Source organism: Cydia strobilella, chromosome 2, assembly GCF_947568885.1.
Source record: "Cydia strobilella chromosome 2, ilCydStro3.1, whole genome shotgun sequence".
Lineage (NCBI taxonomy): Eukaryota > Metazoa > Arthropoda > Insecta > Lepidoptera > Tortricidae > Cydia > Cydia strobilella.
This window is the reverse complement of record NC_086042.1, coordinates 15,355,000-15,380,860: the sequence shown is the minus strand read 5'-3', so window position 1 is coordinate 15,380,860 and position 25,861 is coordinate 15,355,000. Positions and strand designations below refer to the sequence as shown.

Sequence of the window (25,861 nt, the reverse complement as noted above, 5' to 3'; positions counted from 1 at the left end):
TCGTTAAGACAACGAGGCGCGCATGCGTAACGCGGATAAATAAATAAAACTATGTATGTCAGTGTGTTGACGTCGTTTAGCTTGTCGATAGGGACGGAATTAGTTAAACTTGTTTTAAAAGAAAGGTTTAAGTAAACTTTAGGCCCTTTTGAAGTTCCGGCTTTGCAAAGCAATGCCACTAAAATTTACATTTGGGGTTACCACTCAAAATTTGTTGTTTTCCACATACCGTAAAATGTGCCTACTTTGCTCTCCACTGGGTAATTGTGCTCCAACAGTTTTTATATATAAAAACTATTATATATCACAACCTCATAAGCTCGGCTGACCTACCACAATATAACAATTTTAACAAATATTTTAAATTCCGATTTTTGGAGCAAATTTTGGAGCAAAGTAGGCAAATTTTTAATGCATATAATAACTTGGCAATCTATTATATGCATTAAAAATTTGCCTGTGTTATACTATAAACAAAAAAATAAGAAAAACAATCTTAACTTAAATAGTAATTTCATAGCTTTCGAATTTAGATATTGTAAAGTAACGTTTTTAAAATAAATAAAAATCGACAAAATTCGATCAAAAATGACACTTGGTGCGCATGATCTTTTCCGTTCTCTCTTGCGAAATGTGACAGTGACAGCGGCAAACCGATGGATCCCTTGCGACGCAAAAATACGCACTACTTTATCATCTCTCACTTCTGCACTGTCGGGAATTTCGATTCTGTAGCTTTTAAAAATTCTGTAAATTCGGTTGTTTTATGCGATAAATGCAGCGTTGAACGCATGCGATCAACGGAATGTAGGAAAAATTTCATTTTACATTAGATCGAGTATCTGAAGAGTGCAAACATCAATCTTTAGATTAATATTCAATTTAAATACAGTAACTGTAATGCCATACGATAAATCTAATGACACTATGTTGTTTTATGGGGTAAACGCGGGTCTCTATTGTTTGACATAATTATTGAAAGTCATAATATATATGTCATATTATAATTAGTCATAATTTGGTTTATCTCAGAAACGCGTAACTTTTCAGGATTGCCATAAAACAAACCTAACCTAACCTATCTATAGGATAACCCGAGGAAAATCCTGAAAAGTATAATATGACATGACTGATAATATGACAATCATTACATTATGACTTTCAATAATTATGTCAAACAAAGGGATCCCGGTAAACGCTGCGGTAAGCGCATTGTAGTTTTTCAGGGTTCCGTACCCAAAGGTACCCAAATTTTTATACTATAAAGAAAGGTAAAAAAATATATACGTACCACACTAATGAAATTAAATTGTAGCTTCAATAAGGATTGTCATTAAAATTGGAATCCCACCAAAAACATTATATGTAAAAAAGTGCAAGTCTCGTAACGCAATTTTTCTACTACAAAAAAGTTTTGAGATGAGAATTAAGGATCGTCTTTATGATAAAGAAAACCATTTCCATAAGGAACTATAACTTTAAATAATTTACTGAGTACAGAAGGTAGTCCAACAAAAGGTTCCTCTAATAGATCTGTGGTCAAAGTAGTATAGGTAGATCTGTAGTCAAGATTATTTTATAAGTATAAACAATGAGATGCCCATTCACTGACATATCGGATTCACGTCACCCAGCTCTTATCAATGGGGGCTCAAAAATGAATGTTCAAATAAGTAAAACAAACAAAGCGAGCGACGGTCACAGAGAGCGAAAGCTCTTATTGACACGTTGGAAAGTAGCTGTAAGAGTAAGACCTTACATTTTTTTATTATCAACTCGAAAACACGACTTTGACCTCTATGGTAAAGTTACTAAAGGTGGACAAGTTGTAGTCGCGGATTGGTAGCAGCGCATCAGAACGTAGGCGGACCTTATCGTCTATTCGACATATTTGGGTTGAGTGTTGGTCAGTAACATTCTTGGGAAATTCTTACCAATGAATGCACCAGAAGTTTTAATGGTACTGGCGCTAATGGCACTACGGTAAGTCGATCTTAGCCTTATAGGCTTTTTAGAGCACCAGGAGAGAGGACAATGCTTTTCATAGTTTCTATGTGTAAGTTTGACATTGAATTGCCTTTGTCATGATTTTGAAGTTTCCAATATGTACACAATACTTACAGTGCAGTGGCACAGTGGCAGTAAGGGAAAATGTTCAAAACATAGTTTTTTACGTTACACTTTGCTTAGTTTAAAAACTGTGTTTTAAGGTGTACGTTTAATCCTTCAATATATTTTTGCCAAAGATTCATTGATTGTATGATGTCTAACGTCTAAGAAAAAGATGGATCTATATAGCGCCATATGCTTTGTGGTAACTGAATTATCAAATGCCATATATTAACGACTACCAAAGTGGCCGCCTAAGCCACGGATGTGTAAATACGTTACGTTTACCAGTTTTATATGTACTTTTGTTTAGCAAAATTGTTACAGAGAAAATTTCCCTAATTTTCCAATGAACATGACAGACGCATAATACGGAGATGGATAATAACCTCTGCTTATCCATAAACCAGCATAATGAGGTTTACTATCTTGTTTCCTTCCGTCAAACAGCGAACCACGTTTAAAGCATTGTAAATGCAACCTTAAAATGTACAGGCTTGGACTCAACAGTTGTCGTCTCAATCAGTCCATATTATACGCCCTCCTCTCCCTGTTACAGTCGCAGTTTTTTCCGATTTTACTTACACTTTATCACAATAAACCTAAGGTTGAAAATGATATATGTTCTCGTGTGGCTCATATTCCTATCATTTTACCTATATCGGCCACAAGGTTCTAACTGAAACAAAAGTTGGTCGTGGCAGCATCGTTTAACAAACCGGATCCTAAACATAGAGAGATGGGGATTCATTGATGGTTTTCTTAGACCAAACAGTTAAGAACCATCCTAAGATGACTTGTTAATTTATGTTTTGTGTATTTAGATAACATAGAAGAGAGCAGGTTAGCATCGTATACATACAAGTACAATAATATGTATTCGATGTTTTCATTCCCAAAACAATCCATAAATAAAATCTTTATCATCAGTTACAATACAATACTATTACAATACCTATATAGGCTATTTCCGCAATTCAGTCCCCGTTAAACATCTGGTATCTGGATGATGGTACCATCGGGGGTAAACCAGAAGATGTGGAACGGGATCTGCTCACGCTACTTCCTCGCCTTCGAGAATTGGGGCTAGAAGCTAACCAAGTGCGAGTTCTTCCCCTGTAGCGCCGGGGCCCGTTCTTCCTTTCCCTCCTTTTATGATACGCTTCCCGGTCTTAAGGAGGTGTCCGGTCAAAATTATAACCTTTTTGGCTCCCCTAGTTTTGCAGAAGCGATCCCGGAGGCTTTCGAGGTTAGAAGACAGCTTGACGGCAAGAGAGAGATTAGAGAAACTGTCAGCGCAGTTGCTCTCGTCCTGTTGCGGGTCTGCTTTGCTGTTCCCAAGCTCATGTACTTTTTGCGCACAGTACCGACTTGGCTTCACCCTGTGCAAATGGACTCTTTCGATTGTGCTTTGAGGAAGTCTGTTGAATCCTTGCTCAATGTGGATCTCAATCCAGAACAATGGGACCGGCGTCCTTGCCCATTCGGAGTTTGGGGGTGCGGTGGGCGCGGGATGTGAGTATACCGGCATTCTTGGCATCGGCGAGTGGGGTCGTGGATCTTGTTACTCGAATTTTATCTTGCAATGGTAACAGGGTATCCATACCTTACGCTGCTGATACTTTGGCGGTTTGGACGGCTCTCAATCCGAACGCGCCCCGACCCGAGAAACCGGACGTACAACGGTTATGGGACGATGTTGGGGTCAAGAGGATTGTCGAGGGTCTGATAGAGAATGCAGTGGGGGCGGATAGAGCGAGACTTCTGGCGGGGTCCAGATCAGAATCATCAGAATCTCCGCATTAGGGCACCCTTCGACAACGATTCGATGCGGGTGGCAGTTGCTCTTCGCCTGGGCTGCGATGTGTGTGTTCCTAACTTATGCATCTCGTTTTGAGTTGTGGTCGATGTGCGGGAAGATTCCCACGCCATCACGCTCTTAACAACCTGGTCCGGAGGGCGCTTATTTCCGCAAATGTCCCATGCATGCTCGAGCCCCCAGGCCTTAGCCGGTCGGATGGTAAGAGGCCTGATGGTTTGACGCTGGTGCCTTGGCAGAAAGGAGAGTGCCTGCTTTGGGACGCTACATGCGTCAGGACTTATGGGTAATAATCACTTTTTCAAGTGAAGCTAGTGTTAGCTAAGTACGGAAACTTAAGCATGAACATTGTAGAGCCGGGATACATAGTGGAATCTCCTAGAAACACATCCGGGGCGGCGGCACGCGACTCGCTCGCTAGCCGTCGCGCGTCGCTTCCCTAAAATACAGTGCAAGAGTCTAAAGGGAAACTATGTTCAATAAACGCACCCATTTTTTCTTATTAAAAACATGGATTGTGATATATTTCCGTTCTGAGTCGACTGCCTAAAGCAATAAACATCAGTACCTAAAATTTAAATTTTTATAGTCATAGTAATTATTAAGTGATCATACTTACTTTTTAGCTACACATTGATAACACCTAGTTGACAGGTTAAAGAGTATATGTGTAAGGTGTATTTCGATATCCGCGCACTCAGCTCAAGTGAACGCACATGCGACGCGTGCTGCGCAGACGCAGTGACAACAGCCCACTTGCGCGCATCCTACTCGCGACCTTGCCGACCGACATCGCCCCAAGTTTTCACTTCCTCTTGGAAAAAAAATTGTTTAAACACGACGTAGATTTTGATACGGATGTCGGCTGGTTTAGTATGTGATACAACTTGCCTACTGTCAGATAAGTTTATCTGTTACTTTTATTTCTGCTGGACACTTGTAAGGTAAGTAGTGACAGCAAATGTATGGAAGAGTATGCACTTTAGTCTCTGGCGATGCCGCTTGGCACGCCTGTTCCTTAGGTCAAACAAAACTGATTTGGCCCGGTAGCCGCTTGCCTACACCCCCCCCCCCCCCCAAAAGAGGGGTCGACTCCCCAGGTCTAATTCGTCCAGGTCTTAGCAACTAGGGCAAGTTATATATCATTTTGGGATAATTTAGGGACGAGGAATTCATTTTTGAAATAATTGCTATACCTTTTCATACAAAAAAATGTTTTTTTTGCCAAAAATGAAAATGTTATATAATTTTTTGTGACCTTTTTGGCTTTTACAATCATAGTGTGGCGATTTACGCTAAATAAAAAATTTGACAATATTGCCCATTTATTCTTCATTCTGGAAACATTATTTCCAAGGAGGCATTTATACATTTTTTGTAGGAAAAAATAATTTGTAGCCCGTGGCGGTGACAATTTTCATACAAATGGAACTATGGCCAAAGTCAAAGATTAAAATAGTTTACAAAAACACTGAATTTGGCGTTTCTAAAGTATGATTATAATGTTTTAATGCTTGTTTCATGCTTTTTTGCCCTTCTTTGGTACAAATTTGTTGTTTTTATTTTTCTTTCATCCCCCATTTCACCCCCGAATCATCATACAAACTTTCACCCCCCCCCGGTGAAAACAGGAAAATCTATTAGAAATGTGCAGTCAAGCGTGAGTCGGACTTAATTACTTAGTTTTTGATCCGTTGAATTACGGGTTTTTTAAAGACATTTCACTCATGTTTTACATAAAATATACATTGTTTAAATTGTGTAATGTACGGAACCCTTGGAACGCGAGTCCGACTCGCACTTGGCCGGTTTTTTGTATGGAAAGATAATTATTATTATTTCATACATGAATTCCTCATCCCTAAATTATACGAAAATGATATATAACTTGCCCTAGTTAGAGCAGGAAGAAATATAGCATAGATTGGACCTGGGGAGCCGACCCTTTCAACCCCCCTTTTTGGGGGTATGCACGGTAAGATATCGTGCCTACCGGGCCAAATCAGTTTTGTTTGACCTAAGGAACAATCGTGCGAAGCGGTATCGCCTGAGACAAAAGTGCATACTCAAGGCGCTTACTCACCCTACTAATTCGCAGTGTAAGTGTATGCTGCACTCGTTGATGCATTCGACTTTGCGATTAGGTAGTGACACTGGGGTTCCAAGCCGTGGCCGGAACAAAATATCGTAGGAGCTAAACCTTTACCATCGTATTTCACGGAAATGTACGAACGTGTCATGCTATTTCAGTTAGTCTTAGTACAAAAAGTACTGACGTTGACTGAAGTTGCATTACAAATACGAACATTTCCGAGAAAATATGATGGTAAATTATCATGCACTACATCTGTAACAGCAAACTGTAGGTAAGGGACTAAGGGACAGCGCTGCACTGCTGGAAGTCTGGAAGTTAAATACAGTAACTATTTGCTAAACTTTTTCCTTAGTCCTGTTCTGTTGCGAAGGAATTTTGTTTACAAATAACGTTCGGCTTCGACTATTAAAATTGCTGATGTTTAATCGCAATTAACAATCGCCATTAGATGGCTGACATTGCGAAAGCCGGCTTATACAGGAGGCCGTATAATAGGACCGACGGGGAAACTCACGCTTTCTTGAATAATATTTTGTTTCATATTCATTCTCAGATTCATAGTTCTATGGTATTTTTGTATCTTCTGAATGGCAGTGGTCAGAGAATAGATAAATTTACGCGATGTCTCATAATAATAGTACTATTTATTACTATGATCTAACACTTTCAGAAATTTGCTAAATTGCATGTATCATAAAATTCATAAACATAATGAAAAAGTATACCTATAGTTTGGGTTACTTAATGTCAAGCTTTGGCTAAATGCGTTTCTTTTTCAATCGTAGATTATAGAGCGTCATCTGAGCTTGACTGCTGTAACGAAGTACTATCTATGCTTAATTAAGCACTATATTTATAAGCAATGCTTATAGTAGTTATCGACCGCATTGTAGTTTGATCGTGTATGGAATTCAATGACAATATCAAAATTATGAGAATTATACAACAGTGTTGTTTTCACCTTTAAAGCTGCTGATTTGCAGAAATAATGCTAGAACTTTTAATTAATTAATTTAAGAACAACAGGTAGGTACAACAGTAAAGTACTACCTACAAATTATATTACTGTGTATTCTGGCTACTAACTACTTATACGTACTATGTATTTTGGCATTTGGAATCCAGTATTTACCCTAACTCATAACATAACCATGTCTATTACGCATCATGGGCTATAGAAAAGAAACGCACGCTAATAGAGGTATTTGAATAAGGAGAGGGATTTTGTAGGTATGTGTTGAATAGAAGGGTGACGAAGGTTTGGCGTAGAAAATGAGCAGGTCACGGGAACTAAAACAGGCGTTTTATATATACTTAGCATTATTTATTAATGAAGCCAATGTGTATGCGTGATGAAAATGTTTTCTATGTAATTTTAGTACATATGCATACCATATAAAATGTTAATACAAATGGGGCAGTTAAGGAAGAAGTGAAACTACCTACTTATAGCTAGATATGTACCTACACATAGTTTTAATACAAAATAGAAATTAATTGTTAGAAATGTTAGGTGTTCGAATGTCAGGTAATAGTTATATTCTTTTAGATATCTACACATAATACAGGAAATAAATAGCTACACAACCTATTTATTATTTCGGAGTAGGAATCTGTTTACTCGAGCCTTTTCTCACGTTCTCGGCTTGAGGATGAGTTTCACCGGACACATTGTTTATCTAAATTTCTTTTGGTTCTTAGTACAAATACGAGTATGACTAATAATCGGAAGAGTTATTTGTGGAACCTTGTCGAAAGTCATGTTTCGTTTGGATTTCATTGTTAGTTGAGCGGTAATATTTAAAAGTTAAAAATTGTGTAAATATCAGTTTATTTTATCTTAAAAAACCGGATTAGCAAATGGACAAGCTTACAAATGTTGGTTCAAAGTACCTATATTTTTTTTTTTGCATTCATATACAATTGTTTTTATATTTAAAGTTGCATTTGCTAATACGTATTTTTAATATGTAAGGACACTATACCTAGGTCTATTTGTTGCTGCTTAATCTACTGTTTCGATTTAGATGTTACCATTATTGTTACTTGTCTGTAAATAACATCAGGTAGGTTTCCATAAAAATCCCAGCGGTTATTTTAGGGCCAATGACCTGAAAGTAACGTCTCAATGGATAAAGATTTGCTATTCGGGTCGTCGCAGTCCTGCGACCTATCTAACCTCTTTTTCCTGACAAAAAACTTAATTAGGTAACTTATTAAGTTGTAGTAGTAAAAGAAACAAAACAGGAAAAAACACACATCATTTGTACAAAAGCGAATTTATCCCTTTCAGGGATCTCTTCCAGTTAACCTTTAAGCAATTGAGGGAGAATTGGAGAACGGTAGACATCAAAGCTGTAATAAACGGCACAAAAAGAAAATATTTAATTTCCTAAAAGATATGTAAAATAAAACAAATATATAAACTGTCATATATAGTTATAATATATAATACATGGGTACACTACATAATTCCGAAATAGTACATTTCGATGCTAGTGCGGAAAGTATGTCATTACTTCACGAGTACCGAGATATCTTGCCACAAGAACGACATATCCGCACGTGTATCGAACGACGTTTTTTAATACAGTTGCGAAAAAATAAGAAAAGCAACAAGTAAGAAATGGAATTCGAAACTTTTATATTATTAATTCTGTGACACTGACAGCATTGACATTGACATTGTGAAGAGGTGTTTTCTAGCTTTTATTCGACTAGAATAGATTTTGTTATTATTATTGAACCCGCTTCAATGAAAGTTTTTTTTTTCCAAATGCATGTTCTATAAGCCAGAAACAATTGTAAATATTAAAACATTGTACTATTACCACAACATTATGTAACATTGTTATTATTGTAACATTGTACCTAAATATCGTTATTTACGATTATTTGTGTATCGTATATTTATAAAAACAATATCGAATGTTGCCTTTGGAAACTTAAAACATTCTTGCAGTAAGAAAATACACCTCTTCTTTGACAGGCGTTCCGTTCCATTCAGACAACTTATTAAGAACGGTTTTTCAACATTAAAAATAAACGTGTTATAATACTCATAATGATGAAGAGGTAAGTAATAAAATATGAAATATGCATATTTTTCGTATTCTTACATTAACAGTAGGTTTTTATGTTGATTACGACATTTAAAGGAAACTAATATTAACACTCATCAATAAGTAGTCATGAATTGGAACAAGTACAAATTTAAAAAATTGGAAAAGTAAAAAGCACTAGTTCGCGAAAACCAACTTTCCGCATGCTAAACAGCCACGAAAAGTAGCACTTTTTGAGCAACTGTATTAAAAAAAATTATACCGAATTTTATCATTCCGATTTTTAAATGCTCGACCCATAAAAAATCCGACTGTCGTAATTAAGAATGATGAAAATCACGAAGATTTATATTTCCGAAAAGCAGAAAAGCCGAATTTTGTAAATTCCGAACCACATAATTCCGGTTATAACAATTCCGATAGTGACAAACTAGGCCAAGCAATAAGAAGGTATAGAGGGAAATGCTAGGAACACAATTTTTGACTTCGTAGCTTTGTTTGGACTAGTTAGGAGATGAACATATCAAAAGTCCCCGACCGTAACCCTGGTGCTGGGGGGAGGGGGGGGTTTTCAGGTTAAATTTTTCGGTTTTTCGGTTTTATCTCGGAAACTATGCGTCTAAGCGACATGGCCACATATACAAAATGAAAAGTGATTTAATTTGTTACAAGTTTTATTAGATCAAGTTTTTTGATATCTTGTATAGTTTTTGAGATATCCGCTCTTGAAGGTTTATTTAGGGCTCTCATTTTTATCTTGATTCTCTAAATCAGTGAAGCTGCTAGGCCGGGTTTGGTTACGTTTTCGTATAAATCGGGGGTGCTGAATTTATTTATGGTATGGTGGTTGTATAAGTGGCCAAGTCGCTCAGACGCAAAGTTTTTGAGATATAATCGAAAAACCGAAAAACGGAACCTTCAAACCCCCCTCTCCCCCCCAGCACAAGGGTTACGGCCGGGGACTTTTGATATGTTCACCTCCTAACTAGTCCTAACAAAGCTACGAAGTCAAAAATTGTGTTCCAAGCATTTCCCTCTATAACTTTTTTGGGTATTCATTTCCTGGCCTAAACACCGAATTTAACATTTACAATTTTTGAAATCACGAATTCCGAATTGCCATTCATTATACTGAAATTTTAAATTTCGATTTTACATGATTCGTATTTTAAATATATCAATTTTTTTAATTAATTTTCTGTAAGCAGCAGGTCCCTTCAGTGGGGGTCGCCGTTCTAACCTAACCTAACCCACTTTTCTGGCGACACACGCACAGTTCGTTTTCTTGGGGGTCGTAGTTCTAACTTACCCTACTTTTCTGGCAACAGTTTGTTTTCTTGGGGGTCGCAGTTCTAACCTAACCTAACCCACAGTTCATTTTCTTAAGATCAAGTCGCGCAGACATCTTTTAGAAAAGTCTCTTAACTAAGAGACTTTTCTAAAATACTTAGGTAAGTCTCATTTTAATCTGAAAGCAGGTATGTGTATATATATATTTAAGTATGTATGTATAAGTAAGTATATTTTAGTAATATGTATATTTGAAGTAATATGTTGTTCAACATAAACATTTATATTTAATGTCTATTTAATTCCTTATCATTATTGAAAGAAAATGTGTTGTCTAAGTCAGTTCGTGCCTAAATATAATTAATTTAATTCTAAAGGGCAATGTGCTGATTCGCTAAGGTTACTTCATTCATCACTATTAAATTCAACTCAATCAGTTCGGAAATTTGGTATGTATGTAGGCAGACTTTCTCCGGGTGAAACGGAGTGGGGGCGACCTTGTTAGAGGGAGGCTGGCTGCTGGCTGGCACCTGCGCCTGAGTTTACACTTGTCACTAGCCCGCCGCGCGGAACCGCCGCGCCAGACATACAAACGCGTCGGCACGCACGTGCTCGCATCATATTTTCAGTGGGATTTTTGTGGCTGTGTGTGTTGGACTGTGTGGTGGTTTGCTGTGTAAACTTTGGAAGATCAAAACGTATGTATGTATTGAATTATTAATTGGTCATCATAAGTTTCAAATGAATTACCTATTCTTGTACTTGCACGGCTACAGCTCCCAATATATATGTATAAGAAATCTGCATATGTATATGTGTGTAATGGAGATCAAGGAATCAGACCGAAACGAGATTTTCATATTCACGATCTTTAATATCCGTGACTGCTTAAGTACTTCATTATTGACATTGTAAATGGAAAGTGAATTAGGATAGTTTACAGAGCGGGTCGCTGCGCCGCCGCCGCCCGCCCATGTGCTGTGTGCACAAGTGGCGCTTAATTGGTAGGTATAACACTTTAATTCCGGTTCTTTATGAAGCATCATGTGAAAATAATATGAAGCATCTAGTGAATCCTCATATTTAAACGTACCTAGTACATACCGTACCTAGTAGTACCGTAGTAGGGTTATATGTAACTACAGAATGTTTGTTACATTACAAGTGTAAGGTAATCATTAGGCATTTAAAATACAATTATAATAATTAGAGTTGGCGCATCGGGTAGTTTTAATTGTGATTATTACTGAGACCATTAGTGGCTAACCTCGAGATAATTACCCCCACGGGGTAGAACCGGTATATTTCAACGTAGTATCAGTTAGTACCTAAAACTTATTTGTAATTTGATTGTATTTATTGAGCGCTAGTAGTTATTTTAAATTAAAGTCAAACCGTCAAAGCGGTACCAATATTGAAAAGGTCAAAACCATTGCAGTAGTCTCGTTCGGTTAACTATGTGGATGAAACCATGTCTACTAATTCCAATAAGTCTCGTTTCGTCCGAGTGCATTTCCGCTCCGCTTGCAGCGAGTAAACAACTGCGGTGAACTGAACACGCAACCTTGGCCTATTGGCCGAGTGCGTTCACAAGCACAGGGCACGACTTCTTAAATGAGGATGCACAGCGAGGGCCTGCATTGTCCGCTCAAGCTATCATAGTATATTATGTATATCATATATCGAATTAGGGTCAGCAACGCTTAGAAATAAAGTTTAGCTCTCACAGGATATAATAGGTACTTAATGTCCTATAATTATTGAGGTGATTCGTAACATTGCCACAATCTTTAGATTTATTCTCAAAAGAAATGTATCCACATTTGTATATTAACTATCAGCGTAACAGTTAAAACAAAACAAGTACGTTTATGTAATACCTATAAATAATGAGTTTCGTACATTCACCCGCCATTTCCTATCTCTATCGCAGGCACATAATATATATTGGTTTCCCGCTAGCACAGGGACATTGACCGCCGCGCGCCGGCACATGGGCGGGACAGAGATATAATTATGCGCGTGCGATAGAGATAGGAACTGGCGGGTCAATGTACGAAAATTTTCGTAGTTAGCGTTCTTACTTTACTCATTTGCTTGTTTAATTGGCTATGGCTATATACACCGTGTCCAATAAGTCCGAATGCAGTACAATTATTAAATAAAATAAATGTACGAATAGTTAGTTGGCATTTCGTCCGAAATACGCTCGATAACTTTGTTGAAATGATCCAGGTTTATGATTTTATAATCATGTATTTTCGAAAGCATGTACGACCATACAAAATAATGTAATACGTTCAAGTCTGGAGAACTGGGTGGCCATCTGGTCATTCATGTTTCGGCAAAAATCTGTCAAATTAGGCTGGCACCAAGCTTGAACAGCATTTGCCGTGTATGAAGGAGATCCGTCTTGTTGGAACACATATTAATATTCATTCCCAAACATACATTTAATATACCTCGGTTTTATAATAAAGTGCGTTAATTTTAACGCCTTTATCTATAAATACTAAAGGTAGTTTACCACTCTTACATACTGCACCCCACACCATGACCGATGGTGAGCTCTGGAACCTAGGAACATTTTTCTGGTTGTCCGGAATGTCTTCTATCCGTGGTGCCCACAATCTATCATTTTGGGCATTATAAGGCTGTTCTCACTCAAACAGTTTCTCGTCAGAAAAAACAAACTCGTCACCTGAAGAAAGTATTATGTTAGATCTTTGCACTCTCTTTTTCTTAGTTGCTTCGAAAATGCTATGTACTTATTCACCCTCAAAATATTGTGCACCGATATTAAAATAAGAATTTGGTGGCCTGTAATCCGTATGTCTTTAGAGCCAAGGTAAAAAGATGTGTATTCGGACTTATTAGACACGGTGTATGGTAAATAACATACATATAAGCCACCTGTTAATTATACCTACTAACTAAACTATAAGAATGTCTTTGTAATTGTATTTACATCAATAAAATGATAAATTTAGTAAAATACTTTTATTCTACTCGTCGACTGTAATGGTTGAATTAAGTTTTCGTATACCAATCTGTAAATGGGTAATTTACATGTATGGGCTCCCAACTCAACTATAATATTCATTTCGGAATGGTTTAGTCACCTATAATTAATTTCACCAATCACGTGGCACCGCGGTCCAGTGTAAAAGACACCAACGCACGACTATTAAATTTCAGGAGATTATGCACGCGTTGATGTATTTTGTACTACTGAGATCCTTAATTTTGCTTTATCTATTTACTATTTAGGTTTTATAGTAGAAAAGGTATTATTTTAGATGTCTCGTAGAAAAAGTATTGTATACAATAGTGATATAATCAAGCTTTTCAATCTCGTACCTTCATTAGGCTACTTAGCAAGATTTGTGACCTACCTACCTACCTAATCGACTAAAAACACTCTATTATATCACGATTGTATAAAATACTATAACAATATTACTGTGCGGTGTAACTACTTATAAATAGTTTAATTTTTTTTTTGGTTTCCTATTTGTACACACGCTGTAGGTACTTATTTACCAACAACTAATTACTACTTATTTAAATCGATTCGATTAAATTTCATGCTCAATTTTACAGCTATCATACGGATCATTTAAGCGTTTACATTAAAATTTTCTACTCCATTTACCAGTTAACCTGCGGGTTCACGATCATTCAGAATTATCATCGCATTAAATAGTCCCATCCCATTCTCACTTGTTGCTCGAGTAAAGGATGGCGTGATATCTCGTTCATTTACATATAATCGAACGTTTTCGTAACTAAAGGTTATACGAATAATCGATTTAACAATATTGGTCTTTTATTAGAGGAATCAACGATTTGTTAAGGGTAATTATGTAATCAAAAATTATAGTGAGTGATATTAGTTATTGCATTTGTTCGTATAGAAAGTGTGTTAGGTGGAGATTTTGACTGAGAATAGGTAATTAAATAAGGTACGTTGACACGAGCGTGGGAAAGGCGAAGGTATTGTTTCGTTTTGAATGTCGCCTTAAAGGTCACAAGAGAGAAAATGTGGCGTTTTCAAATAAACGGGTACTTATTGGCGGTTGTCAATAAGACGCTATTTCCATAAAGGTTCGAAATTAAATCAACCTAATCGACAACCGACAATGTGGTACTAAAGTTGGAACCGTCACAAATAAACAAGAAATGTGCCGTCAATAAAATTTCCAAAGTCACACTCGAAAATTAACAACAAAGCTTTCCTTTAATACGGTAACGGGTAACGGACAGCAGTCTCCCGCTATTTGTTACCAAGTTCAAAATATACTTACTTAGTCTGCTATTACATTATATTACATTTTCTCAAATATTATCATTATCACATCTAAATTAATTGATCAAATATTTCGAACGCTTCCGTTATAAAGGGGCCCACTGACTATCAGTTCAGTTCCAAACAACTGACACGCCGATAGTCAGTGGGCCCTTTAAGAGATTAAAATATAACATACACAATATGATATTACCCTAGTAGCATTTTGGTACTGCATTTTGTTGGGCCTCTACATCTTATTTAAACCTTTAAACGAGCAATTCTTGTATATATGTATGTATATATATTTCGGGGATCTCGGGAACGGCTCTAACGATTTCGATGAAATTTGCTATATGGGGGTTTTCGGGGGCGAAAAATCGATCTGGCTGGGTCTTATCTCTAGGAAAAGGCGCATTTTTGAGTTTTTATATGTTTTCCGAGCAAAGCTCGGTCTCCCAGATATTATAACTAAACAGAGGCCTAACAAAATGCCTAAAAAAATGCTACTAGGGTACATAGTTGATTTTAAATTTTAGTCCTCTGATAATTCGTCTAGACAAAGAATGTAATAAATTTCATAAAAAAAGTTTTATCACTCGTACCTGTGAAGCTTTGTTTGGCAAACCAAAGATAAACACTTAGGGCCACATACACCATCGCACTAACCCGGGGTTAACCCGTTAAACCGCTAACCTGTGTCAAGATTCTACTGGTAACCATGGTAACTCCAGGTTTTACCGGTCCACCCCGGGTTAGTGGGATGGTGCAAGTGGCGATAGAGGTTTCTTAGCGCGGCGCTTAGACTCATAATCATTACCTACCTATACAATATAATGTTGGCATTATTAATTTCATGGTATTTTTGTTTGGCCAAAATACCATACCAAAAGGCCCAATGACAATCTTAAACGGGGTGCTTAATCACTACATATAAAACAAAGTCGCTTCCTGTTGTCTGTCTGTCCCTATGTATGCTTAGATCTTTAAAACTACGCAACGGATTTTGATGCGGTTTTTAATAGATAGAGTGATTCAAGAGGAAGGTTTATATGTATCAGCATTGCACCCGTGCGAAGCCGGGGCGGGTCGCTAGTACTTACATACATCCAAAGTCAAATTCAAATTTGATGTTTATCCACCAAATCACAGTGCCGATAATTGAAACAGTGTCTTACACTTAGTTACATCGTTTAAGAATCGCTATTACCTGAGTAATGGTTTGTGAGATCTGTACAGTAAACTTCAATAATATGTTACACAACGAAGGCCGCAAAAATATCTGACACGTTCTTATTTGTAGGGCCATAAGAGCGTGTCACATATTTTTGCGGCTTTCAAAGAGTAACATATTATTGCAGGTGACTTGTACATTGGAGCGGCCGAGGTGCTTAAAAATATCTGAACACGCACTCTAACGCCTTAGCAATAGAGGCGTGTTCAGATATTTGTGAGCACCTTGGCCGCTGTGATATATCTGATAGCGACTGTACAACAATTCTGGTACATATGTACCCGCTTATTTATAAAACTTTACGGGCCTGAGTTAGTTAACCCTTAAATGCATGATTTTTTGTATAACTTTTTAATAAATTGAAATAGATGTGTCATGCTGTATAAAAGTAATAAATGTGATTTTGGATAGCTGCATATTGAGCCACGGACCATCAAATATACGATGCATATATACATCATTATGCATTTAAGGGTTAAATTATTTTTTATCCCTCACTTACAAATACATAAGTCAAAATGGCAGATAAAGACAAACGATTCATATTAGCTAATTCAGGCCAGTAACGCGTTTGTGAATAACGCCATTAGGTAGTATGCAAATTGAATCCAGTTAGGCGGAAATCATTTTATTTCAGATACGTTGCAATGCAACAACAATGATTTCTAATTATATCATAACGTAGATGATTTCAAATTTAACCTTTATATAGCTTTATAAAGAAAGTCCTTACTTTACGCGGCTAACCATCCGGTCGAGTATTGCATCGGCCATGGAGACTCGTCACAAAATCCGGAAACCTAGCACCAGCAGCAAGGAGGTCATTGTAGGCAGATGGACTACATTCACACGGCTCCCTACAAACGAGCGGTAAACAGGAAACGTCCGCGCGTCTACGGTTGTCTCGTCGGCATTTATTTAATCGCCATTTAATCGTTAGTTTAATAGGTGAAACTCGTCTCCGGCCGGCTTCAATATCAAGGATTGTGCCTTATTTTTTGTACACTCTCTCCAGTTAAGAAAGATCGATGGTACCAATTATAGACCGCGGGCCAGGAACAGATTTCCACGACCAATCGCCTCCCGGGCGAAAACTCGTATAGTGGTTAACTTCTATGTATGAACCCTCGTGAACGTCAGCTGCCGCTCCGTTGGTGGGTTGAGGAATGGCAGGAAATAGTCTATAAAAAAAAATTAGTCATCGCCTCCCGCTTGATACTTTTTTTTTTTTTACCACGACGGTGGCAAACAAGCATACGGCCCGCCTGATGGTAAGCAGTCACCGTAGCCTATGGACGCCTGCAACACCAGATATATTACATGCGCGTTGCCGACCCTTTAAAAACCTGTACACTCCTTTTTTGAAGAACCCCATACTGTAGCCTATGCCAGATGATAGTTTAGATGCTATTGTGAATAAACAAAATCGTCAGCCGATTGTATCGCTGTGGAAAGACCGTCAGCTGGTCACATGAACATGTAAAAAAAATATTTTCAGTCATCGGCGTCATCGCCTCCCGTTTGATACATTGTCAGATGATAGTTTAGATGCTATTGTTAATAAAACAAATCGTCAGTGTGTTGTATCGCGGTGGAAAGACCGTGTTACGCGTTTCGGTGGCTGCCATTCCTCAACCCACCTACGGAGCGGCAGCTGACGTTCACGAGGGTTCATCATACATAGCCGTTAACCGCTATACGAGTTTTCACCCGGGAGGCGATGACTGACGAAATTTGCGCCTGGCTCGCGGTCCATTAGGTATATGGACTTTTATTAGGCGATTAATATAAAAGCCGTATTAATAAATTGATTTTTATTACAACTACTTATTTACGGGAAATAATTATCTATCGACTATCTATTTATTTAGATACATTTAAGGTTCAATGCAAGCTTAACAAAATGTCCCGTCCAAATCTTTGGGCTTATATCAATATTATATGCATAAATACTTATAACACTTTCAGAGCAGTTTAATATTGGTTACTATCAATACAACCCTTTAAGATCCCAACTTATTTGGATCATGCAGATTTAATTTCGAATTAGTATTTTCTGTAGGTACCCAATAGGGAATGCAATAGCCGGCCAAACTTCATAACCGGTTTCGGTCACGGTAATGCCCGATAAAAATAACCGATAATCGGTTATAATCGGTTACGGTTATTTCCGACCAAAAAATGATAAATTTGCAATCAAGTAGGTAATAAAAAATATAGGTACAGTATTAGGGACTGTGACTGTGACTATAAGTCTTCGTCTTATAATAAAACACACAACAGTAAAAGTGAAAAAATGACCTTGGACGTGATACATTCAATCAAAATATTTCATAAATAAGGAAAGTGAATTTGGTATAGGTATTTTCTGTATTAAAGTACACGAATGACAAAAATTATAGTCAAAGGTGTCACAGCCAAAAAGGTAGGATTTTGTAGTCATTAGAAGAACACTTCATAGTATTTAAGTCATCAATAAATAACCGTCACGGGTTATTCGAGTTTCCAATAATCGGTTATGAAATTTTGTCAAAATAACCGGTTATAATATGACCGATTATTTCGGTTACGGTTATAACCGATTTGCATTCCCTAGTCCCTAGTACCCAACAAAGACAAACATTTTGGAACAAAATAAATGTCAAATATCTCATAATTTTAAACTAGAAATTAGGCTCCAATGTTTAGAAATTAGACTTTCGGACAGAGGAGGCAGCTTTTGATTTTCTACGTGTGTATAACCCATTTCGCTTGAAAGAACAATGTCGCATCTGACTACCTATAAGTGAATGACATTGTTCTCCTACTGGTACCGAGTTTTTGCAGACTGTGATTACAAAGTAAAAGTCCCATCCAAATAGGCTATTATGCATAGAGACAAGTTTTTGACCCGCCGTGAGAAAATGGTATAAGTTCGAGTAGGTGTCTAATTAATTTCTTAAACTTGGGATCTCACCTTTGTTTAGCGATGGTCGTCAATAAAAATGGAAAGTAGTGTGTGAGATGTGAGAATGTATCCATTTCATAACTAGTGTTAGGAAATTGATTGGTGTTCGGGGAAACAATTGAGAACATTTCAGTTTTTCAAAAAAGACATTTTAACGTTTAGTTCGAAAGTTAATGAAATTTTAAGGTACTTACTTTTTACTTCTCCCTAATATTTAGTTTAAAACGGATTACAAAAGTAGTAACTTCCAATACTTCGTGTGCAAAGTAGGAATTATATTAACACGGTGGTTGAATGTACGGAACTCCGCCGACTTTACACAAAAATAAAAATCCTATATAAAATAAAGACTTCTACAACAGTGACCTTGGGGTTATTCATAAATAATTCAATATACCTAACCTAACTAAAACAATTTTTTATATCCACAATTATATATTTACTTTATAACCCTCTCTTCCTTATTGTTATACTGTTATAGCAGAAGTTATAACAGCTGTTAAAAAAACAATTAGTTCACTTACTTTAATCTCAACTCAATAACACCCTACAAATCGTTTGGTTTTTATGTAGGTAAAGTGCGCGGTTGTTTTATGCGATAAACGCAGCGTTGAACGCATGCGATCAACGGAATGTAAAAAAAAATGACATTTTACATTAGATCGAGTATCTGAAGAGTGCAAACATCAATATTTAGATTAATATTCAATTTAAATCCAGTAACTGTAATGCCATACGATAAATAAATAAATACATTTGATAATCTAATGTCACTATGCTGTTTTACGCGGTAAACGCTGCGGTATGCGCATTGTCGTTTTTTAGGGTTCCGTACCCAAAGGGTAAAAACGGGACCCTATTACTAAGATTCCGCTGTCCGTCCGTCCGTCCGTCTGTCACCAGGCTGTATCTTATGAACCGTGATAGCTAGAGAGTTGACATTTTTACAGATGATGTATTTCTGTTGCCGCTATAACAACAAATACTAAAAACAGAATAAAAATATAAATATTTAAGTGGGGCTCCCATACAACAAACGTGATTTTTTTGCCGTTTTTTGCGTAATGGTACGAAACTTTGTGGATGATGTAATGTAAATATTTTTTAACTTGTTATATTTATTTATAAAATGACTCAATTTTGAATTTTTAATTTTTAATCTTTGTTTCAAATTTAATTTTCGATGTTTAATTTTTAATGTTTAATTTTAATTTTGATTTTTTTTTAATTTTTAATTTAAGTTCATTTAATATAATTTATTGATATTTGACATAAACTGTAACATTTTTTTAAGCATGAATATTTAATTAATTAATACATTGATAATCATTGTACATATCAGGTATAACAATCATAAGATTTAACAAAGATAGATATAACTCCGTAATAGATGGATACAGTCTAAGGAAAAAACGTGCCTCGAAAATCAAGAAAATTTGATTCTCGTTCAGAGGGCGCTACTAGTTTTGGCCTACAGTCGTATAGATGGCGTTGACGGTTTCGTTTGTTATTTAACAATTTTAACGCATATCAGTGAAAGAACATGGGTCAAAATCATAAAAATAATTAATGCAAATAAAAAAATCATTTATCTATATTTAAATACATTCTATCGTATTTTTATAAATCTTCATTTTTAGTTTTAAAGTGTGTCGACAGATGGCAGTGAATTTACTGGGGTTAAAAAATTTACTATGACAGTACCGCTCTAGTATAAGTTACTCTATGGATTTAAGCATACTGCTTTACTGCTGTGCCCTACCAGGGCCCATGTGAGATCAACTATTATGTCACCTGTGTACCTACCATGGATGCAATAAATATATGAGTATGAGAACCATTCGTGCGCGTGTCCGACTCGCACTTGTCCAGTTTTTGTTTATAACATAGTCCCATAAACATAAAGAAAGAAATGCATGCACAGTATGTACACTTACTATCTACTTGTATTTCCCATGCACTGGTTCTGGCGTCCCGTGCCCTTATCACAGTTATCACTACCTAAGGAAGGACTCGTTTTAAAACTAGTATTTGTAAAAACAAACATGTTATTTGACTTACTGATTGAAAACAGCCAATTTCCTTACCGCTACATAACATAGGAACTCACATTCCAATATACGTGAACACAAATATAAATTCTATGTATGTATAATGCCAAACAGAACCAGTATAGCACGGTATGGAGAAAGTTCAGGTCTCAGGTCAAATGGCCAGGTACATCAGCAAGCATATACTTATCAGTGTTAATAGATTCATGTTTATAGGTGAATGTTTTGTGCATAAGATATTAATAGATATGTATTTCAAATCCATCTGATGGCCAAGCAGTTGGATTACGAAAAAAAAAGGTGTATGCGTAGTCTCGATGCCATTGGCGGCCATAGGGGTTCATCCACATATTACGTCACAGCAACAGCGGGAGGAGTGGGGGGAGGGGGGGGGGGTCGGCAAGCCAAGTGTGACAGTACGTACTATTTATTTGTGTGATGAACACAGATATTTGTTCCTGAGTCATGGGTGATTCCTATGTATATAAGTATGTATTTATCTATCTATGTATGTATATGTCAAGTTTGGGGACTAGATACCTAATAACTTACTACTACTACTACTTGCAGTGTCGTTCTCGGGAACGTTCTCCGTTTTGTATGGGAAATGTTCTCGTGCGTGAATATTCCCCATAGTAAACGGAGAACGTTCTCGAGAACGGCACAACTATACGCAATCTGAAGCTTTCATGAGCGTGAGCAGCTCGCTAGCGATAGCTGCGCATTCTGGCAATCTGACCGCACCTTAACCTTTTCGACGCCGTGTCAAACACAAAAGCAGTCATCCAGACGCCACGTCACCGAAGTTTCTAAACTGAAATTGAACTTTATGCATATGCACGTAGGTCTATGTTGCTGTGTGGTCTATGACCGATTAATCGGTGTTTGGCGTTGAACCTACGGTGCGTATATATCGGTCATTGGCGTCCAAAAGTTTAAAACATCAAATTTACATTACGAAATAATAACCTATACTTGATTTTGTGTTCAACGATGCTCTGCTTATTGAAATAAATATTTTTCTGTTAAGTAATATAGAAAGCGCGATGAAGCGAAATCCTTCGGACTGCTTTGGTAAATAAGTTTTGCCATCAGATTTGCAGACTAATTGTTATAACAAATAAAATTATTGTCTTTTGTTGTCATAAGAGCGTTTGAAGTGGCTCAAAGAAGGCTCTTGAGCGGATATGTTAAAGTGATTATTTTCTCTTGACGATATATATATCTTCTCTAAAAACTAAAGTGCAAATAAAAATGTCACTTACCTCATTAGGTATTATTTTACGTAGAGAAAAGCACATATTTTATTAAACCCAAGAACCGATAAATACTTATACCTAACTATTTAACAAATTACTTTCATAACAAGATTATCGAAAATGAAAGTGATAGAACCGACGTGTACTATAAAACGTCCAAAGTTAATCACTGCGTTGTATTCACATTAGTGACATTAGGTACCTATACGTACACACGTTCATATATGTGATGGGATGGCAAATAACATATTTGTACTGGCATAAAAATAGTTTTTTCACGACAAAATTAATTACTTCGAATCGCTCAAAACTGTCATACGCCAAAAAAACATATAAAATAGGTTGCAGTCAAAAGAAGAGACATCAATAGCGGCTATTTTTTGTCAATCATGATTATTGGAGTGGATACACATGCCAATCAGGCACACTGATGTTTGTAAAGCTTTAAAAAGTTATTTTAATAATTTAGCTGCATTTGCCCTCCTGACGTGTGTTGATTAATTTTTCTACAGTATCTACTGTCTACACCTTTACCTATCAAAAACCATTTAAAATGCGTTCAGAAACTGCAGGCAATAACCAGCGTTACAATAATCGATTTTACAAGTTTCTTAACAGTATATATATAGTATTTCTCTATTAAAAATTACACAGTCATCATACCAAAAAAAAAACAAATACTAGCTGTTGCCCGCGACTTCGTACGCGTGGATTTGTATGTTGGTGGTTATATATTCTACATGAGCATAATATAGAACATTATGCAGCAAAAGATATCAGTAGAGACGGTTATTCATTTTTTAATATTTATACAACGCATGAAATTTGTCTTTCACAAACTACCAAGTTTCAAGACCCTAACTGAAAAAAATTGTTCCCGATATAATCCCTCTCGGCCCTCTTAGAAGATTTACAAGTCCACTATTTAAAATAATTTTTAAGAAATAAAACCGACTTCAATGGGGGATGCTGCTGAAAGTTTACTTATGTTAGTTAGTTAGTTATGCTGGGCATTTTCCGCAAATCGACATCCAATGTGCCTATTTTGCGTGAAACGAGGTAGCGCTACTCTAACCATCCCAGCTCCTCCACGAAGCCTAGCAAAGTCTTCAGGTTGCTAGTTGCCTCCTTTAGTGTGCATGGATTCCCTAGGTATTTGCTCCTATATACTTCCACCTGTTTACAGTCTAGGATGATATGTTTTGTTGTTTCATACACGCTCTGCACATGGGGCTGTCAGTTTTACCCATATTATGTAGGTGTTTGTTTAGTGTGTTCTGTCCTGTTATTAATCCTACTATTTTACGTAGTTGGCTTCTTGGTGTTTTCAGTAATATTTTGGTAAGCTTGTGGTTCAGTTCCGGTAGAATTTCTTTGGTTTGCCTGCATGTCTTCAATTCACTCCAGTACTTGTTGTGCAGTTGTCTGTGATGTTGTTCTAGCTGGTTGTGTATGTAGGATATTGGTAGAGGCATAATTGGCTCGGGTCCATATGCCGGTGTTTCTGAACCTTTCCTGGCCAGTTCATCCGCTGCATCGTTTCCTCTTGATCCACTATGCCCCTTTATCCATTGTACTGTTACTTTGTTGCCTTCTTTGCTCACTTCAGTGAGGCTCCGATGACATTCAAGTATAAGCTCTGAGGTAAGTTTGTCGCTACATAGCGCTTGTAGTACCGATTTACTGTCTGACAGCATTAGTATGGTTTCGTGTTTCACTTGTCGTCTTGTAATAGCATTGCAAGCTTCTATTATTCCTACACATTCAACTTGGAATACCGTATTGTGTTCACTAAGGGGTTCTGTGATGTGTATATTCAGGTCCTCTGAGAAGACACCACATCCTGTACTACTTACGTACATAAGTTTACTTATGTACGTAATTATGTAAAAAAAGAAGGTAAAACCACCCACTTTTCTAGTAGCATTTCGTTTCTGTAAGGGTCGCAGTTCTAACTTAACCTAACCCAGTTTTCTGATAGGTGTTCGTTTCTGTAAGGGTCACAGTTCTTACCTAATCTATTTTTCTGATAGCAGTTCTGTTTTGTGAGAATCGCATTTCAAATACACCCAACCACCTAACCCGCTTTTCTAGTAGCATTTCCGGGTCCGGGTCTAGGTTTGAATCCGAGTCCGGGTCCGTGTCCGGCTGTCCGGGTCCAAGTCCGGGTCCGAGTTCAATCCGGGTCCGGGTCCGAGTTTTGGTCCATGCCCAGACCCGGGTCCGGGTCCGAGTCCGGGTCCAAGTTTGGGTCTAGGTCCATAACGAAGAGAACAAATCGCCAAACGTGAACGTGAACTATGTGTCATTGAAGTTCCATTCTGATCATCATCAGCAGTTCCACTTCATCAAATGTCACTTCTTTAAATGTAAATGCTGGATTTGTTTATGATAATACAAAAATCACTATACGTATGCCTTTCACATTTGAGGAGTTCTCTCGGTTCCTCATGGGTGCCAGCATCAGAACTTGAGCTTGACATAAATGTGTCTTGAAAACCTAACTTGCTTAAAAAACATAACGAAGAGGACAAATCGCCAAACGTGAACTATGCGCCATTAAAGAGATCCGTTCTGATCATCATCAGCAGTTCCACTTCATCAAATGTCACTTTTTTAAATGGAAATGCTGGACTTATTGATACAAATATAAAAAAACGGGACCAATCTGTATGTATATACTTACAATCAAAAAAAAAATTCAAAATCGGTCCACAAATGACGGAGTTATGGAGTAACAAACATTAAAGAAAAGAGCGTACTCCCATCTTAAAGGCCGGCAACGCACTTACAACCCCTCTGGTGTTGCGGGTGTCCATGGGCGGCAGTAATCGCTTACCATCAGGTGATCCGTCTGCTCGTTTGCCTCCTATTTCATAAAAAAAAGCATACAACGGAATTGAGAACCTCCTTCTTTAGAAATCTTGAAGTCGGTTAAAAAATATTCGCTCGCCCGAAACTCAGTTTTCGTCTATTTTAATATAATGCCCTTTTTACCAAGTTTCAAGTTCCTAGCTTAAAATAAAAAAATTCATCCCCTTTTTAACCCCTTTAGTACTATAAACCCCATTCCGACTCCTACCCGTATCATATTATATTGTATGTTACGAGTTTCAAACTTGGTAGAACTGTCAAAACCTACAAATGAGTCCCTATTCTAGTATCCATAGATATATTAAAATGTTTTGCTTTTTCCTTCCACATGAAGTTATGCTTCATTCATTTGAAATAAAATCATAAATATTAAGGATTTGCCGATAAGGAAACGTGTCTCTCGTATGTTTGTCATCACAAACGTTTTTATACACTACACAGCCAATAACAACATATGTTTTAGTAATTTATTGTAGTCCAAAACCGTTATAAGCTTACGAAACAGGTTCCTCGACGTGAAGCGAAAGTGTTTTTAATTTCGCACACGATATGTTGTCGGGCCTTTTGAAGTTCAAAATTGGAATGCGGCGATTATGCCCAACGTATAATTTTCGCTGCTAAATGTTTTGTGAAATTATGTGACAGAGAAGTACCGAATTTTAACAAGTTGCGAACGCGTTCTGAATAATTGAAGTACCTTACCTAGAAGTATTTTACAAACAATTATTTACTTAGGTGATATTCGCATTCGAAACATTGTAACAGCTGCTGCCTCATTGCTGATTTAGCGGCGGGAATCTATCGATAAAAATTGCGTTACTCTCAATCCCAAT

At 37.1% G+C, this 25,861-nt stretch overlaps 1 protein-coding gene across 1 annotated transcript in view; it reads left to right on the top strand.

The window, feature by feature from the left end:
- The first annotated feature begins 10,800 nt into the window (after window positions 1-10,800).
- The window catches only part of LOC134752417 (uncharacterized), a 50,398-nt gene continuing 35,337 nt past the window's right edge, over window positions 10,801-25,861 (top strand). Inside the window, exon 1 of the mRNA XM_063688131.1 lies at window positions 10,801-11,073. The gene's annotated coding sequence lies outside the window, so the exon portion shown is untranslated. The remainder of the gene's footprint in view (window positions 11,074-25,861) is intronic.